The following is a 19,972-nucleotide window of genomic DNA, read 5'->3' on the forward strand; positions in this document are numbered from 1 at the left end:
ATCAGTCCCTGATCTCAAGGAGAAGATGGTGATTTACCCAACCTCACAGCTTGACAGTAAGGATTAAACCAACATAAGTAAAACATCTAGCAGAACTGTTGGCATGCAGAAAAGGCTCAATAAATGTGAGTTTCTATCCCTCGATGACCCCCCATTCCCATCCTCCAGAGAGTTCCATGAGAGAGGAAGATGCCCAGGGTTTCAGGAGCTATTCTAGACTTCTGAAACTGACATGAAGAGCATCTCTCCCTCCAAAGTCACCCAACTCCTGTGGCCACCAGGGTCCAAGAGGAAGGACAGGGTGTTTAGACATGCTAGGACATCACAGTGACTGATGTGTGACCTCAGGGTCCGGAGATGTGTCACCTCCATCCGTGGCACCTTCTGATGCCAGGGAAGTTGTCATTTTCTGTGCTCTGAGTGGTGCTGTGCTCATTCCAGTGTGATGGGAGAACGTTCTCTAACGGTGCTGACCAACATGGTAGCTGACAGACACGTGCAGCTGCTGAATACTTGAAAGGTAACTAATTTTACTGAGTAACTGAATTTGTAATCAATTTTAATTTTAATCATTGAACTTTGAATAGCCACTTGTGGCTGGTGGCTACCATATTGACAGAGTAGCTCAAACCTCTGAAGTTACAGAACACTCCTAAGGGACACGGGGTAGAAGTGGCAGGCTGGTGCTTTGAGGGAAAGACCAATGGTGGTGTCTCACTGTCCACTTCTTGGAGGCAACTCCAGAAGTTTCCCTACTCTGGCCTCCTACAGCCTTGGCTCCTGCTCTCCCTCGCCCCCCAGTGGTCCACCCTGGGGAGTGACAGCTGGCAGTTGCCTGGGGCAGGACCCAGCCTGCTTAGGTCCTGCTCTCAGTTTTCTCACAATCAGCAGACCCAAAGGTTAATGGAGGTGAGCTAAATGGGAGGCACTCGGAAAAGAGTTAATTAATCTGGGGCTTCAGTTCCCCCAGCGTGACTCATCCCTGTAGAGTCACCTGTCTTCCGCCTGTTTTTGCAGGTTGCATTTTACAAAAGCAGAACAACAAAAATTCTGTGCACACCAATAATAAGGCTCAGAACCACAAATGTCAAAGTGGGAGGGAGCATCTAATGCAATGTCCTTACTCTACAGGTGGGAAGGTTGAGGTCAGATGGGAATCTTAGTCCTTCTCAGCTGCTGTAGCAAAATATCTGGGGCTGGATCATTTACAAAGAATATAAATGCATTTCTCACAGTTCTGGAGGCTGGTGTCCAAGATCAAGCCTTTCCTTCCAAGATGTTGCCTTACCACTGTGTCCTCCAGAGGGGAGACTGCTGTGTCCTCACATGGCAGAAGGGGCAGAAGCGGGAAAGGCATGGCTTATTCCCTTCGCTCTTTTAGGAGATGCTAATCTCATTCATAAGGGTGGAGCCCTTGTGGCCTAATCACCTCCTGAAGCCCTCGCCTCTTCATACTGTTGCCCTGGGGATTCAGTGTTAACATGAGTTTTGGAGGGACATGGGCATTCAAATGACAGCAGCAGGAAAGCAGGGAGGCTGGCTCTCCCTGTCCGATGATGCAGGATGAGGTGAGGGAAAGGAGACAGACTCCCTCCCGGAACCAAGCTGAAGCCAGAGGGCAAGTCCTGTGGCATCTCAGGAAACTGAGCTGTGGGCTTATGTACAGACACAGTCCAGAGGGGCTCACCTGAGCCAGGTGAGGGGAGCAGAGGATGCGGGGAATGAGGTCCAGTGGAGCGAGTGGACCTACCTTCTAGACAATTAACAGAGCAACCCCTGTCCCGCCATAGAATGACTTTCCTGGGTAGTTGGAGATCCAGGAAAGCATGGGATCCAGGAAAGTGTTGGGGATCCATGCAGTATGGTCATGCGTAGAGGATGCAACCTGGGACTCTGAGATCTGGCTCTGAGTTCTTTGCTCCCTTGAGCCAACTGATCTTTCTTTAAAGACTCAAGATGGGATGCAGGATTTAAGAAAAAAAATTAGTGAAACTTTGTCCCATAAGCCTGCGATAGCACCAAGACTCATTCCTAAATTTTCTAACTCTCCTCCAGGTTCCCTTGACCTCTTCACCATTAGGCTACATATTTTTAAACTGCTTTCCCATCTAGAGCTGTGACTGGCCATGTACGTAATCGTAATCACGGCTGCAATGAATTCAGCAGTTCTGGCCAAGGGCCAGGAATGGGCTAACGATCCCACAGGCCACTCTAATACCCATGACAATCCCATGGAGTACTTTTCTTCTACCCATATTACAGATGTGGAAATAGGCTGGCGAGCTGGAGGGAGGGATCCACAGTTACCCAGCTAGTAAGCGGCAGAGCTGAAGTTTGCACTCCGGCCTGTCTGCCGTGAAGACCAGCTCTGGGAAGCCTTTTGAGGGCAGTGGCAAGCTCCCACAGCAGAGATGCTCGGAAGCTCGTTGGCTGCAGATCTGCCTGGGGACTCAGTGTGGTTGTGCGCAGAGGAGGTCCCCGGGATTCTGAGGTCTGACTCTGACTTCTTTGCTTTCAGTAGAGATCACATTCCCCTTTCTCGCATGTCCTAGTCTGGTGGTCATTTTTCTCTTTTGACCTGATGTCTTCATAATTAATGTCGTATGACAGGTGGAGAAGGGATCTCTCCTGCTGTGGTCCCAAGAGCCACCTTGACAGTGAAGACTGATTTTTGGAGCCAGGAGTGTGGTCTCATTTGTGAGTCATTTCTGAGGCAAAACGCTTCTTGAGTGGCATCCCTTGCTGAATGATGGTGGCTTGTCCTTTCTGCTGGCACACTGGGTGTGAGGGGAGGCGGGGCTCCCAGCAGACCGCCCGGAAAAGGTTAGGAGCTCCACGCAGCATCCTCGATGATCGCTGAGGCTGCTCACCAAGAAAGAATGTCTGGGCAAAGAGCACTCCCTTCTGATTAATCGGCGCGCACTTTGCCTGGATGGGGCCAGGCTGGAGGGGCTGTTAATCATCGCGCCCCCGCGCTGCGTGGGAGTGCAGGAGTGTCCTCACTCCCCACTCTCCCAGGGGAAGGGCTGCTGGCTGCCAACTCTCAGCTGGGGCCAAGCTGCCAGCCTTCTGTCCAGGCTGCCCACACCTCCTCTAGGAGGACCAGGAAGGCCTTCCTGGGTGGCCTCTGCCATCCTCATCCTCGAATGGCTCTCACTGAGTGCTCACTGTGCGTTCCCTGGCCCCTCCAGGGGTGGCAGCTGGGAGGTCACCTCGAGGTGTTGCCCTCTGCCCTAGGAGTTGGCGATGAAGTGACCAGATAATGAACATGGCTTGGGGCAAGATTCCAGGGAGCCAGAGGACTTCGCTCCCTTTCAAAGCAACCAAGAGAGAGAAAGGTGTCTTTTGTGTCTCTGTTTTCCTACGGTTTGGTTTTTTGGTGCTAAAGTACACATGACATAAAACTTACCATTAGTGACATTTAGTACATTCATAATGTCGTGCAGCTATGACCTTTATTTAGTTCCCAGACATTTTTAATCTCCCTGAAGGAAACACCATCTCATTAGCAGTCAGCGCCCCCTCGCCCCTCCCGCCCCAGCCTCTGTCATCTACTTTCTGTCTCTGTGGATTTCCCTGCTCTCAACTCTGTATAGAAATGGAATCACACGATATCTGGCCTTTTGAGTCTGGCTTCTTTCGCTGGTATCATGTTCTCAAGGGTGATCCATGAGAGAACATGGATCAGTATTTCATTCCCTTTTTATGGCCAACTATTATTCCTTTTGTTGCTTTAACAACAACAACTCAAGGAAAGGAAGAAAGAATTATTTTGGCTCACAGTTTCAGAGGTTCTGTCTGTGGTCAGTGGGATCTATTGTTTTGGGCCTAAGGCAATGCCGAACATCATGATGGAAGGGCATGGTAGAGAAAAGCTGTTCAGCTCCCGGCAGCCAGGGAACAAGGAGGTGAGAGGAGGGGACAGAGGCATGTTATGGTTCCCAAGAGCATGCCCTGTGACTTACTCCCTCCAACCATGCTATGCCTGCCTACAGTTCCCACTGCTTTCCAGTAGTCCATTCAGCTTGAATGGAGTAACCCACTGATGAGGTCAAAGCCCTCATAATCCTTCCCCAATGCCCCACATCTTGAAACGGCTATACCGGGGACCAAGCCAACATGAGTCTTTGGCGGGGGACACTTCATATCTAGACCAGAACACAGCATTTTGTTTACCATTCATTAGTCAATGGACATTGGGTTGTTTCCACCATTTGGTTGTTCTGGGTAGTGCTGCTACAAACATTTGTGTGTACATTTTTATTTGAAAAACTGTTTTGAATAAAAAAGATAAATTTACTGTATACATTTAAAGCAAATCCGTTTAGTTCTGTGCTGTCCAGTGTAGTTGGTACCAGCCACATGCTGGCATGTAAATTTAAGTTAATTAAAATTAAGTAAAACCAAAACTTCATTTTCACAGTTGCACTGGACCATATTTTGAGGGCTCAGTAGCCACATATTGCTAGAGGTCACTATATGAAACAGCACAGAAATAGGACACTTGGTTATCACCCAGTGTCCTCTGGGTAAGCTCCTATCTAAAATAGAGAAATGGAGTTGGGGGTATAGCTCAGTGGTAGAGCTCCCCAGCATGTCTGTATTCAACCTCCTATACCTAAAGTAAAATAAAATAAAATAGGAAATGGAATCTTGCTGGTTCATCAACAGTCATGTCTACAGTTTTCCGATACCTGGGACCACAAGTCTCTCCCTTCCTGGGGCTGCTCTCTGAATGCAGGAACATTTCTTTGTCGCTCTCTTTTCTGGACTAGGGAGCCTTTTCTCCGCGTGCCTTTTTTTCTTTTTTTCAAACCTAGGAGGTGGAAGCTAATGCTCTTGCTTTGTGCCCTCATTCACACATGCTAATGGAGCACATGCTACCCAACATTCAGCCCTGCAGACATTTTGCACCCACAACCTGACCCTTTAACAGCAACCCACTCAGTCCCTGATGGGGCCATGGTGTTACTGACACTAGCCAGTGGGCAGACGGCAAATGCCAATGCCGTCACATCACCATTAGTTTCTCTAGGTTTCTGTCTTTTCCCCGTTGCATTCTCTCACCTCTGCTCCTACTTTCCAACTGCACACAGGGTGTCAGCTGCAGTCACCATGTGGGTCTCTTGACTTCCTCTGCTCTTCCAGAAACCCTGAAGAATATCTATTATTGCCCGGGCACATCCTTGGAGGAGTGCACCACCAACAGTTCCCTTTAGAATGCCACTGTCCATCAAGTGCAGGAAGGGTGACATGTGAGTATCACTGTGCATGATACTCAAAGTTGGGTGTCTGGGACACTACATTGTGAACCACCAGAGTCCTGAAATGGACCAGGTTCACTCTTGAGAAGGCCGTGCCTGCAGGCTGGACTCCGTTGACCAAAAAGTTGGGAATGTTAGGGAGATGGCTGGTTCATCTGCCATTTGGTCAAAACTACTTGGACAAAAGGCATTGACCCTGATAATCTTGCAGAATCAGAACCTAGGAGGTTATCCAGTGCAGTTCTCTATTTGGTAGATGAAGGGATTGACATCAAGATCTCAGATTGGTAGCAAGGGCACAGGACAAACCCAGGAGAGCCTTGGGTGACCTTGCTGCTGCCACATTGCTCAACTATTTCACACCCTGGATGCACTACTGTCATGGGCTACCACCATAAATGCCACCACGAGCTGAAAGGCTGATGTTCAAAGCCGACCAGGTCCAGACAGCCCCCAGGCAGCAGTTGCAGGAGGTGTATATGCCAAATGTGGCCACAAGGGACCAGAAGGTCATTGCAGGAAAAGATGGAAACCAGTAAGAGGGGTCATGAGGCAGGCGTATCCCTGGCGAACAGTAAGAAGTCCTGAGGTGCTACTTTTGTCATGCAGGAGGGACAATAGAGATTGGATGTTTCCAAGGAACAGGTGGCAGGTCCACGTGGGGAGCTTCCTGGTACTAGCAGGTAAAGGAAATATTATGATGTTGAAATGATTCTCCACATGACTCTAACAGAGTACCAGAAGAATGAGAGTGAGAGGGACATGCCCTGGGAGAACAGCCCCAGTGGCACTGTCCCAATGACCCCCACAGTGGTACCTACCTCCCAATGGATGCCCAGTTGACCTCAGGTCCTGACTCTTCTGAATTGGGAGCTGTGATGGAAGGTGCAGACCACAGTTAGCAGCAGAACTAGGCAGACCCCTGGGAGATACATGATGTGTGTGTCCAGCTGTGACCAATAATGCCCAGAACCCGAACCCAGCCAGGTTTCAGGAATGCCTATTAAGACAACAAAGGACACAGAAGCCCTGGCCAATGGCCTCCTCAGCCTCACTGCCAGGACCATCTTGCAGATGCCCTAAAGCCTGAGTCACAAAGGAGGACTGTCTCACTAGCTAAGTCCCCTCCTAAGACTGGCCAAGGAGGAGCTAAGGAATTGGCTATTTCTACCACCGGTGACTGAGGACAGCCAGAAAGGAGAAACAAACCCGAGATTACAGCAATAAGGTACGAGGGAAAGAGACGGGGCAGAGGTCTTGGAGGACAAAACTGCCTTTCAAAGAAACAACTAGAATCTCAGCACCATCCCTGCAACACAGAGCTTTTATTTTGTGTTTATCCATAGTTTTCTCTTTTTAGTAATGGAAAACATGTTACTTAAGCCTTTAATCATTTCACTTCTTGTGGAGTTGAGATTTTCAAGAGTTTTAAGTAAGGAGAACTTGGCAGGCTGAATTACTTGTTTGTGGAGCCTGGTCCACCTGGAAGAAAGGTAATGCCCACAACTGCAGTGCCGTGGGAAGCCCAGCCCCCAGGGGAGGTCTTGTGGAGGCTCTCTGGTGGCAGCTCCATCTGAGCCCCCTGCACACAACTGTCATCAACTGCCAGGCTTTTATTTATTTATTTGGTACTAGGGTTTGGGCCCAGGGATACTTTACCATTGAGCTAAGCCCCAGCCCGATTTGCTTTTTATTTTGGGACAGGGTCTCACTGAGTTGCCTTGCTAAGTTGCTGAGGCTGACCTTGAACTTAGGATCCTCCTGTCTTGGTCTGAGCTATATCCTGCACCTGCCAGCCTTTTGAAGGAGCCAGTTGGAGCCTGCAACATGGCTAGCCTTCCGTGCGCATAGCTGCCCCAGCCTACCTCTGACTTTGGATGTCCCACTTGAGACTGTAAGGTGAACAGCCCAGCGGAACGATTCCTGACATTCTTACCCCAAAACAGCAAGCAAATCAAACAGTTGAATTAAGCTAAAACATACCCAAAATAACACCAACACCACCACCAACAAAAAACCTTTATAACTAGAGTTCACAGATTGCACCTACTTGTTCATAAAGGTCTTAAATTTTGGGAGCATAAAAAACACATTGAGGTTGACAGAGGGGATGGGGCTTGCTCTGGAACGCACTGCCTTGAAACCCAGGTTGCCTGTCCCCAGGCCTGTGCAGTCCTGCCCATGTCACCTTATGTCCCCACATGTTAGCCAGCTCAACGGATGCACCACCAGTGGGCCACCATCTCTGGCCTGTGTCATTTATTTTACAAACTTTCTTACTCTAATAAATCTTCTCCCGAGTGGGGATACTGGTGAGCAATCCCCTCGCATCAAACCTGCTGTCCCCAACCTGGGATCCAGCCTCGTGTCTGAGGCTGCCAGTCTTGAAGCAATGGAATGATTAAGACAGAGACATATGTCCTCAGGCCAGCCCCTGTCAGGAGGGAAAGTGGGGGAACAGCACTAAAGCCAGCATCACAGAGTCAAGTAAGCACAGGCCAGGAACCAGCCAAGCAAGCAACTCACTGGCTTCCTGGAGTGGGGCAGCTTTGCCAGCCCTCAGGGGGCCCCAAATGGGCTTTTAAGCGCCTGGGGGTAGCACTGCTCTCTGGAAAAGCAGATGCACTTGAGGAAAGATTGACAGGCCCTGAGAGGCTCTCTGCAAGTCCCTGTCCCGCTATCTCTGCCCCTCCCCATCCCTGCCCTAGAGGACGGCCAGGAAAAGCAGTCTTGAGGGCATAGGTGAGTCAGGGATTGGGCATGCTTGGGCCCAGCAGGGGAGAGGCAGAGGCTCTGTAGAGCTCTCTACCTTACAACAACCCCCAGGAAATTTCCAGGCCAGGGTCCCAGGCTCTGGGAGAAATAGTCTGCAGGTGGTTGGGGCCAGACCTCACTGGGCTGTGTGAATCAGAGCAGTTCCATTCCTTTGAGGGACTCTATTTTGCTCGCTTATATAATGGAGACCAAGGTGGGATGAATGAGATTATTGGTTTTAAACGATTTCCCTTTAGTCAGGGAATTCTTTATTCAAATGGAATATTGCAAAGAATTAAGTAAGCTGTTGTGGTTGCTGATGGTGGTGTGTTGCAGCTGAGGTGTGCCAGAGCTCGACCCTGGGCCCATGCCCACCCTGACTTCCTGCCCAGGAGACCTTCCAGCTATAAGTGTCTACGGTTTTAAACTAATACTCATTTTCCTATCAGCTGTCTGGGGCAAAGTTTGGAGTTGGGCAAACCTGGCATTCAAATATGTTTTTTGTAGTACTTTATAGTTTGGGGCAAGTAATATATTTACTTGGGCTCTCAGTTTCTTCATCTGTAAATTGGATCTAAAATATATACTTATGTAAAATGTACACATTTACTACAATACTATACATAGAGTTTGTCCTTCCCTGCTTTATACCCTGGTGCCTCTTTTGCATCACTACTCTTGTGCTCTGGGGCCATAATTATGTAAAATAAGTGTTACTTGAACACAAGCACTGACATACAGTGACAGTTCATCTGATAGCTGAAATGACTAAGGGACTAGTGGACAGGTAGCCCATACAGAATGGATACACTGGATAAAGGGATGATTCATGTCCTGGGATGGAGAGACTTTATCACACCACTCACAACAGAACACAATTAATAACTTATGAATTATTCCAAGATTTTTCTATTTAATATATTCGGACCAAGTTTGACATAGACAACCAAAACCTTGGAAAGTGAAATCATATATTTTGGTTAATGTTCACTTTAGAACTTTGGGCTAAGTCTTCTGGCTTGATTTGAATCTTCTGTCTTCAAACATATTAGTGATCCCACCTGTCTTTCATTTAGCTGTGAGTGCTATCAACACATGTCTTTCATTTATCAGGACCAGGCTAACAGCAGATTTACCACCAATTGGTTTGGTCTGTCGACCCATCTGTGGTTGTCCATCCAGTTCACAGGCCACCCCTTCCTCTTGCACACTCCTATGCCTTTTTATTTTAGAACAGTGCATAAGTTTGTTTTAAAGAAACACTTTCAATATTGCCTAGCATGTGCAAGGGCTCTGGGTTCAATCTACACACCATGAAAAGGAAGCAAACAAAAATAACCCCACGCTTTTATACTTTACTTACCCGTAACTGTTTTATATCCAGTTTTGTAACAGTCTGCATTTTCCTTGGCTCTCCTGTCTCCTTCCTGACCTACTCACTACAACCTTCGACCTTGGTCCCTGCCCTCTGTGGGTAACCTAGGTTGATAAATTGTGTTGTGTGTCCTATATTTTTTTCTTTATGCCCATACTTTCATTTATTTTTAAGTCTGTTTCTGGATTTTCTATTTTGTTTCATGGACCCATTCAGTTGGACTTAGACAAATAACACATTGATTTGTTTCTAGGGACTTTGTAGCATGCTATGATATTTGGTAAGGCAAGTGTTCACTCACTGTTTCTCTTTAAAAATATCTTGTCTAGTCTCAGACTTTTAAAAAATACAAAGCGTGAGACTATTTTATCCACTTTGAATAATACTATTGGGATTCAAATTGAAATTGCATTGAATTGATAGATACCAAATTGGCATACCAAGCTTCTTCATTTGAAAATTAAAATTTATTTCCATTTGTTTAGCTCTTATTTTGTTTACTTTGTTCTAATTAGTTGTTTATGACAGTAGAATGCATTTCAACACATTGTGTGCAAATGAAGCACAACTTCTCATTGCTCTGGCTGTACGTGGTGCAGTCACACAGGTAGTATAATCATACATGTATCTAGGATAATAATGTCTGTCTCATTCCACTGTCCTTCCCATCTGCACAACCACTGCCTTCCACTCATTCCCCTCTGCACAATCCAAAATTCCTTCATTCTTCCCTACCCCCTCCCCATTATGAATCAGCATCCGCTTATCAGAGAAAACATTCGGCCTTTGGTTTTTTGGGTATTGACTTAGCACGATATTCATGCAGGTCTTGTGCCCTTCTTCGTAACCTCATTCCTAGGCATTTTCTAATTTGTGTCTAGAATACATTTTCCATTTTCTTTTGTTATATATCAGTGCCATTGATTTTGTACATTTACTTTATATCCTGCAACCTTACTAGCTTCTCCTATACATTCTAAGAGTACTCTTTCTAATTAGAATCTATTAAGTTTCTAGAGATGTAGTAATCTCCTCAGCAAAAAAACAGCATTTTCAAATATTTTATTTAAACATTAAATATCTTATCTTAAAATATTTTACATTTACATTAGATCATTTGGCATGTAGAGTAATTTTTGCTTTTTGTGTGTGTGGGTGGTACTGGAAATTGAACCCAGGATTGTTCTTCCTCTGAGTCACATCCCCAGTCATTTTTTATTTTGAGATAGGGTCTCTCTAACTTGACCAAGTGGCCCTCATACTTGAGATCTTCCCACCTCAGCCTCCCCAGAAACTAGGATCATAGACATGCACCACTGTGCCCAGTTTACCTTTTTTTTTTTTATGTTTTTGTAATCTAATGTTTAATTTTTATTATAGTTATTAGATTTGGTTCTTTATTTTGTTATATTCATATTTAAGTAACTTTCTTCTTTTACAATTTTACTTATGTTTTAATTAGGAATGACTGCAGACATGGCCAATGTTCTTTCAGCATTTACTAATGAGATTGTACACTCTCTTCTTTAGTGTATTGATACACTGGTTTATGTCCATGGATTTACAGACACTGAGTTAGTCTGCATTCCTTTTATAGACCCTGATTGATTATAACATAATCAATTATAACATGTTTAACATTATAACATGTTTTCTTTTAAACATTGTTGGTGTATACTTTGTTTACATTTATAAACATACGTGAAATTGGTCTATCCCTTTAAAAAATAATCTCCTTTTCAGTTTTTGGCATTGAAGATATACTGTCTTTGCTGGGCATGGTAGCTCATGGCTATAATTTCCACTGAGACAGGAGGATCATGAGTTTGAAGCCAACCCCAGCTACTTAGCGAGGCCCTAAGCAACTCAGCAAGACCCTGTCTCTAAATAAAATATAAAAAAAGAGGGCTGAGGATGTGGCTCAGTGGTTAAGTGCCTCTGGGTTTGATCCCAATACCCCATAACAAAAATATATATATATTTTTTTAAAGAAAGAATATATATTGTAAAGACCCTGTTCATCTTTTCATAGGATCTGGAGAAGTCTGACTTTGGATTCATTTGGTCTTTAAACATTAAGTAAAACCCAGCTGTGATTCCTTTGGGCTGGTTATTTACTAAACTGTAGTCTTCTAATCTCTTTCCTCACTGTTTTCTGTGGTAACTGCCATTCAAATGTTCTGGGATCAATTTTGGTCATTTGTACTTGCAAGGAAATCATAAGTTTCTTTCAAATTTTAGAACAGTTGTCAAAAGTTGCATATATTAATATTCTAAAATTATTGTTATTTCTTTTGTGTTTGTGTTCATATTTACATTCCTAATCTCTTTTGTTTTCTTTTAGTTGAGCTAGTGAGGATGGATTTTATGTTACCATTATTTTTCAAGAACCTGCTTTTAGGTTTATTTTTCTCTTCTCCTATTTGAAAACATTTTTAGTTTTTTAACTTCAGCTTGGATCTTTGTAAGTTGCACTTCCTGGCTTTTTCATTCTGTTTTAGTTTCTTAAGCTCTGAATTGTCTTAATTTTAAATAATGGAAGCTATTAGAAACTATTAGACTTTTTTTAACCCATGGGTTTTGTATAAAATGGCCTTTTAATTGACTTCTACAGAATTTGTAGTTTCCCTTTTAATTTCTTTCTCAACCCATGGATTGTCAAGGATTGTATGTTTTAATTTTTAGGTGTTTTAAGATTTTAGCCATCTTTTTGTTATTTATTTCTAATTTTACTAGGATCTGGAGAGAGAATATGTCTTCCATTTTATTTCTATAAAAACTCCAGCTTTTAGAACATTCAAAATTCTTTTGAGGGAAAGAAAATGATCAATATTTTATGTGACTTATCAAAATAAAATAAGTATATTGCATAGTCCAAACAATCATCTATCATGTATGTATGTGTGTATAAATCAGGGTTGATTTTTAAAATTTTGTTATGTGCCCATGTTTAATGTAATTTATTAGATGTGAAATATTCTGGAGGAATCATATTAAAATGTTTCTCCGCAGTTTTTAGAAATCAAGTTCTTCTCATATTTGAGATAGTTTTTGACTTTATGTGTGTCAGTTTATATGTTGCTCTTTCTAAAACATGTTTGATATAAATCAGGCTATTTCTTAGGCAATGTCCCCTTTTCATGCTGTTTCATGTTTCACTTTGAGTTCCTCCCTGTCTGATATTATTGTAGCTACTCTTGCTTTTTCCCTCTTGAGACAAGGCTTTGCTCTGTCGCCCAGGCTGGCCTCCCTGAACTCACCATCCTCCTGCCTCAGCCTCCCAGGTAGCTGGAACTGCAGGCGGTACCGCCTCTCTGGGCCTTTTGGTTTCTACTTCTTTGTGTTTACCTGCTGTTCTTTGTCCCATTCCTTTAATTGACCCTGTCATTAACAACTTCTCTGAAGTGTATTCATTCAAATGGCATCTAAGTATTTTTAGTTTTTAAGCCTCTCTGACAAATATGTCTGTCTATGTGACGATTCAGTTGGTTTACACAGAGTTTGATAACTTATGTGCCTGCTTTTTTTTTTCCTTTTCATATTGCTTTACATTTCTGATTTATCAGATTGTTACCCATTTATTTCCCCCCTTGTTAATATGTAGGGAGTAACAAAACTCTCATGTCCTCCTAGTGGTCTCCTCTTTCCTGGTCCTCACTGTCAAACACTTATTTCTCTGTTGTTATTAGAAACAGGATACCAGGTATTTCACTGAGTTGGATGTTGTCCGTCTGTCTTCCCCTAAGAGAAAGATGACCCTTCCCCCATCCTGGATGATGGCTGGGAACAGGACATGTTTAACCTCTTCCCCGCCCTGCCCGCTGTCCCTGACGTCTTAGTCACCCAAGTAGTTTAGACTTTTTCCTTCAAGACAATTATAAGAACTTCCATTTGTTTACAATATACATAAATTTTAAAAGAAGAATTTCCCTAGAGCTTTCTTTCTTCAGTTTCCAGATTCTGTATTTGAGATCCATTTGTCACATTCCCAAAGAATCCATTTTTCCCCATTTGGAAATCTCCTCCTGCTTTGTGTTTAGTTATAATCTTCTTCTATGTGATTCCTTTTCCCCTTCGACAACCGCAATATTTTGCTGCTGGTTTTCGTGGTGCCATCTTCTGGCTCCCTCCATTCTTCCTCCATGACTCTCACCTCCTGGTGTTTTCTCTGTGCCCTGGCACAGGCCATTTCCATTTGATGCTCGAGGACACCATCCAGGCCTCAGCAGTGGCCACCACTTCCTTCTCTTCGCCTACTGCACGGCCGAGTTGAGAAATCCACATTGTACCGTCAGGAAGTCCCTGGCACGTGCTTGCTGCTCTCGATCACCAACAAGTGCTCTGTTTTCCCGTTCAGTCTCAGAGATGAGGATTTGAAAGCAGGCAGAGTCACCATTACAAGAGAAATTAAAATACTTACAAGCAACTTTCTGGCATGCATTGTAAAGCCTAGAAGAAATGGATAATTTCCTAGCAATTTCCAAAATTGACCCCAGAAGAAGTGGAGCACTTGAAAAGAAGAGAGAGAAAAGTGATCAGAAACTGCCATTTAGTGAGTAGCCAGGCTCGAGGAGCTCACAGTCAGCTTCACTAGCGTTCAAGAATCAGGAGAGTGACTCACTCTGTCTCATGTGTCATCATCCTCTCTCTGAGGTCCTAGAACCTCTGCAGGGAAGGTTCCCTGGGAGAAGGCAAGGAAACTGGATGGGGAAAATGGAGAATGTGAGCCTTCTCCACAAAGCCTGCCTCTGGGAAGAACTGAGAAGCTGCTTGTGTGAGGGGCTGGGCTTTCATATCCCTGCATCACCTGGGAATGGATGCGGTCTTCCCTGGACAGGGGGCGCAACTGTGGCTATGCAGAGGCAATTCCCAAAGAAGGCTGACCATGGTGTGCTGTCCACCAACAGTGCCTCAAGCCAGCAGGGCCTCCCTTCCTGTAGGTGACCTGGGTGGCACCACTACAGAGCACCATCCACTGCAGGGGAGTTGTTATTTTCTCTGTGCTCTCCCCCGCCCCCTCCAAATTTCTGGACTGTTATTGAAATATCACAAGAGACAGTGGTGGGTGGCAGCATAGTGGTTCTCTCACAATGGGAGATTGCTACACCCGTGCCAGGGTGGTCATCTCTGGCATCTGGAGGACATTTCCCTTGTCCCTTTTATTCTCCTGGTCACTGGAACAGGGAGAACATAGAAATGGGAGAGGCGGGGAGGTGGCATGTTCCTGAGGTGGACACTTCTGCAGGCAAGCTCCCCCAGGTTCTGCTGCTTCACTATTCTTGCCCTAGAGTGCCTGGAAGAGAAAGTCCTGCTTCAGCTTTCTTGGTCAAGACACTCATGATACCCAAAGTCTCACAAAGGCCACCACAGACCCCAGGGACAGTTTGACTTGGGAGAGTCAAATTGAGTAGAGTTATTAGCAGAGAGGAAGAGAGGTGCATCCCTTTCCCCAACCTTTCTTACTTGTTCATGAGAATCATGTCTTTGTGTTCTGTTGCTGTAACAGAATACCTGATACTTGGGAATTTATAAAGACAAGAGGTTTATTTGGCTCGTGGTTCCAGAAGCTGAGAAATCTAAGATTGGGCACATGCATATGGTGAGGGCCTCGTGCTGGGTCAACTTAGGGCAGAAAGTGGTAAAGTATGGATGAGACAAAACACAAATCAGGGACAGGCTTGCTTAATAAACACATGTTCTCACCACTACTAACCGAAGAACTTACTCCCAGGAGAAAAGCATAGATCCCTCTTAACAACCAAATCACCTCTTAAAAGGCTGCACCTCACAACACTGTCACAATGGCAATCAAACACCAGCCTGAGTTTTGGAGGAGATAAGCCATATTCAAACACCGCCATGATGTAAAATATTTTGTTGGTGAAGTAGCTGAAATCTCCGCTGGGCTAATTTAGTAGCCAGTGAGTGGAGCCAGAGAGAACGGGGCTGGAGGCAGAAAAGAGACAGACACACTCCATGGGGCAAAGGAAAAGTTTAACCAGTCACTGGACCTTAACTGGGAGGCCCCAGCCCTGGGCTTGGACCTGTGGGGAACAGGAGGATCAAGGGACAGACTCTTGCCCTAACCCTGTGCCTCCTTCATGCAGCCAGCCACTGCTGCCTGTGTCTTTATGTAAAGCCTTAGGTCTCCAACGCATGTGTGCCGTGCAAGCCTTCGCTAGGCCTGATTGCGGGTTGCAGATCTCTGTGATCCGGGTCCTTTGAAATTCAAACGTATTCATGAGGCTGAAACACAGAGGCTCTTTACTGAGGCAGAAGAAGTTGTCTTAAAAAATAACTCACAAAACTTGAGTTGCCTCGGCTTGGAAATAGTTCACCAAGCACGGCTGTCGCGGAGGAGCAAGGGGTTGGTGACTCCCTGGCAGGGCTGCTCTGCAAGGCATGGTTGGGGCAACACTGCAACCGTGCCACTTGTCCTGGGTGGCCCGACGGAGCTGCAGGAGGAGGAGGTGGAGGGGAGGCCACGGAGGCAGGCGCAGGGAGCTGAGCGAGAGTGGAGGTGGAAGAAGACACAAAAGGCGGACAGAGCCAAGGACAAATGCTAGCATGCGCTCACTCACAGTGTCAGGAAGAGCTTCACGATGGAAGGAGCCGAGGTTTTGAAGGAAAAATCCAAGGACAAGAGAAAATTAATTTTTTTCTCTTTTTTCATTTTGTTTGGAGCGAGGAAAATATAAATGCAGCTACTGTTGGGGGGTGGCTTGGGCTTTGTATTACAAGGTGACCAGGTGTCCCCCAGCCCACAGGGCAGGCAGGTGTGTGGCAGATGCACTGGCGGCAGGGCATGGAGACAAAGGGCAACAGCCCCCCCATGTTTTCCAAATGAGGATCCACCCACCTGGGAGGGAGGCAGGTGGTGAGGGGAGGGGACTTACCTGCGTGGTCACCAATGTCATTCAGGACCCACATTCCACAGGTTGGGTTTCAATTATGAAGAGCTCACTCAGAGACCTTGAAGACTCCACTGTCTGCCGTCTCTGAGGACTCAGAAGGGACAGTGCAGGGAGGAGAATGCTTATAGCAAACAAGTTTCCTCCTGATGGAAAACAAGGGCTGTTTTCAAACAGGAAGCCAAAGACCATTGACCTTAGCATTAATTCCTGGGAAAATCTCCAAATCCAGTTGTTAGTCTATTTGAGAGTACTTGAGGAAGAAAGCAGTCAGTCCTTTGAGGACTCCGGAAGAAAATTCATGCCACCTATAGGCGATCTTGTTTTGAGAGGGTGAGCTGGCTGGCCAGGGTGTCTAGACTGTAGCCAAGCCTGTCCCAGTCTCTGAGGTCATGTGGTCCATAAGGTGGAAGCATGTGGGCTCTGTGGCAGTCAGAGGCTCTGTGTGGGCCCCAAAAGGCTCCCAGAGGAGTGTGCCTGTGTGGACCTGTGTCAAACCAAAGGGTCTCCAGGGGTCCACCACAAGGACTGCTTTTAGTTCTGCTTGACTCCAAAGGGGAAACGGGTGAGCACAGTAGTTAAAAGTACAGTTTTTTATTCAAATTAACTTTTTATTCTTAAATATTAGTTCTCTCTTGTCAGTAGATAATCAAAAAAAAAAAAAATTAGGCTGGGGGTGTAGCTCAGTGGTAGAAGGCATGCTTAGAATGAATGCAGGAAGCCCTGGGTTCCATTCCTTGCAGCACCGCACCCACAAAACACTAAGGATCTTGGAGCCTCAGTGTCCCCATCTATAAAATGGGAGGTCATTTCTACCTCTACGTACAAAGTAATGCATTCACACTCACACATAAATTATACATTTATATAGAAATTTATATAGACATACATGTATATATATGTGCACATGTTTGTATGTGTGTACAAATACATATACATGTCATATTTATAATATATTACATATTTTATATAGATGAATGCATATAATTCACAAATATATGTAGGCAGTAGGCAGTTATATACCTATATGTATATCTTATATAAATGCCTATGCACGCAATATACTTGTACACACACACACACACACACACACACACACACACACACATGAATACTTAGCAGAGGTGTGGGGTGTCCTAAGTCCTGAACCGGTCATTGGGAGGTGGCCATTTGTCTGTGACACTGTCGCCTTGCCCTCCAGAAGCCAGGGGCAAGAGCTTTTCTTTAAAGGGTAAATTTGGGGTGGCCTCCAGGGCACAAATGTCTGAGAACATCAAGGACTTTATGAAAGGGGAAAATTTAAGGTTGAAGTAAGTCTAAAAGGAAGTCATAAATCCCGAGTAGATTTGCTAAATGAGAATGGATCGTGGTGCTCTGGCCAGAGGGAAATTTAGGAGTTAGTGCGGCAATTACCGACTCCCAGAGTTATAGGGCGCACCAGAGAGTCTTTAACTGATGCCCTGTAGCCGGAGGGTAATTCACCAGGTTGGGCTGTACGTCTAGAGAGAAGCCCTGCTCAAAAGCAAGCGGTTTTTTTCTTCCAAATTAAAAAGCAATTTGCATCCTTAAATCACAAGCAGCTCCGTTCCCCACACCACTCTGCAAATCTTATTCTATAGGCAGACAGACTGAGACCACAGTAGAAAGAAATCACTGCTCTGTACATTTAAAACGTGAAAACTCTTCTCACGTTTAAAACTCTGCTCTTTGGACAGAGCAGAGTGTGGGTCCCAGAACTCAGGTTGGTTCTGCCCCACAGACTCCCAGTCTGCTCACTTGCTGAGCATCTGCTGAGCATGAGACAAAGTCACACACCCACCCGGACTGCAAGCTCAGCACAGGACCCAGAAAGCTCATCAGGTCCCAGGGGTCCAACTGGATCCCAAGGAAGAACTAGGTGATATGAAACTGAAATGCAAGAAATTAATAGCTCCAGAGCATCCATTATGCATTAGGGGCTCTTGAGTAGCGGTTCTCACAAAAGAAAACCCCGTAGGTACCACTATCCCCGTTCTACCAATGAGGACAGTGAGCATCAGGGAGGTGAGAATTCTTCCAGATTCTGGTGACAGAAGCCCAACTCAAAGTAGCTTAAACAAGAAAGGGAGCATAGGAAAAGAATCCTGGTGAGCAGCAAGAGCCCCGAGGGCCCTGGTGACATGGACCCAGAGCCTACGGCGTACCTTGCTGCCTGCCCACCTCTTCCGATGGGCTCACCCTTGCACACTCTCACCCTCCACCTTGCTTGGCTCTGACGCTCCAGGTTCCGCCCCCTGCAATTCTCATAGTGGGACCATGACCAGCATGCTGGTGGTGCACCTGGTATGGCGAAGCTCAGTTTTCCCAGGGCCTGTGTGTAGGTAGGGTAGGGCAGGGGCGGAGAGGGGTTCAGAAGAGATGAGAGGAGTCTGGTTGATAAAAACTACCAGCATCAGTATTTTTGTCCCAAGATAGCTGGCTGTGAAGAAAGAGGTAGTGTTCATGTTTGAACCTAGAACAGTCCAGGAATGGTCCCCCTCATAGAGTGAGAAAGAGGCAAAAGTGTCCCTGTAGACCTCTGAGATTTGGTTGGGCAAATGTGGTGTGTTTAAATGTATGCATCAGTGACTGCCAGCATCAGAATCTCCAGGGATGCCTGCTAAAATGTAGATGCATAGGCCTATTAATCTCCAATCTAGTGGGATAGAACCTCTGGAGTGAGCCTTGGAAATCTGCCTCAGAGGAACAGGGACATATCTCCACAGTTCAGGCACAGGGTGGCCAAGATACATGTTACCCACATCCTTTCTTGTCACTCTTATGTGGTACAGAGACCTCAAACTTTCTTCAGGGTACCAGAGACCTCTAAGAATACTGTGCTCATCAACTTGCTGTCACTATACTGCAACATCTGAGACAGTTAACTTATAAAGAGAAAAGGTTTATTTTGGCTCACAGTTTGGGAGGTTCCAGTTCTTGATTGGGTGGATCTGTTGCTTTGGGCCTCTGATGGTGCTGCTGGATGGCAATGGTGACGGGTATATGGTGAAGCAAACAGCTCACCTCCTCAACAGGAAGTAAAAGAGAAAGAGGAAGAGGCTGATCCAGCCATCCCCTTTGAGGGCACACCCCCAATGACCTAAATACCTCCCATGATGCCACTCCTCCTAAAGGTTCCAACCTCTCCTAACAGTGTCATGCTGGAGACTGAAGCTTTATCACACGGGCCTTTGGGGGACAGTTATCCAAACCATAACATTCATTCCACATGCACTGGCATCTGTTACCCTCCAGGCTCTGGGCTACATGCCATTAGGTAAGTGTGACATGATTCTCAACTTCGAGAAGTCTACAGAGGGCATGGATTTCTTGTGTGGATTTTTTCTCCAGAGAGCCTGGTCACATGTTATTTATGGAGTAAACTCTCACATTGAGGATGAAAGGGTGAAAGACGGGAGCATGCAGGATCACTAAGCTTTCATTTACTGCCAGTAAACACAAGCTTACTCTAAACAATTTAAAGGAGAGCTTAGAGAAGCCTGGCATGCTAGAGAAACACGTGGAGGGTGTCATCAATTTGTTGAGATGATTGCCTTGATTGTGTGAGTGTTTAGGGCCCCTCAGAGGTCAGCCGGGCTCTGCTGGCTCAGGGCTGGCCGGCTCCTGAGACTGTAATGTGCCCCAGAAAC

The sequence above is a fragment of the Sciurus vulgaris genome (assembly GCF_902686455.1).
Source record: "Sciurus vulgaris genome assembly, chromosome: 3".
Taxonomy (NCBI): Eukaryota; Metazoa; Chordata; class Mammalia; order Rodentia; family Sciuridae; genus Sciurus; species Sciurus vulgaris.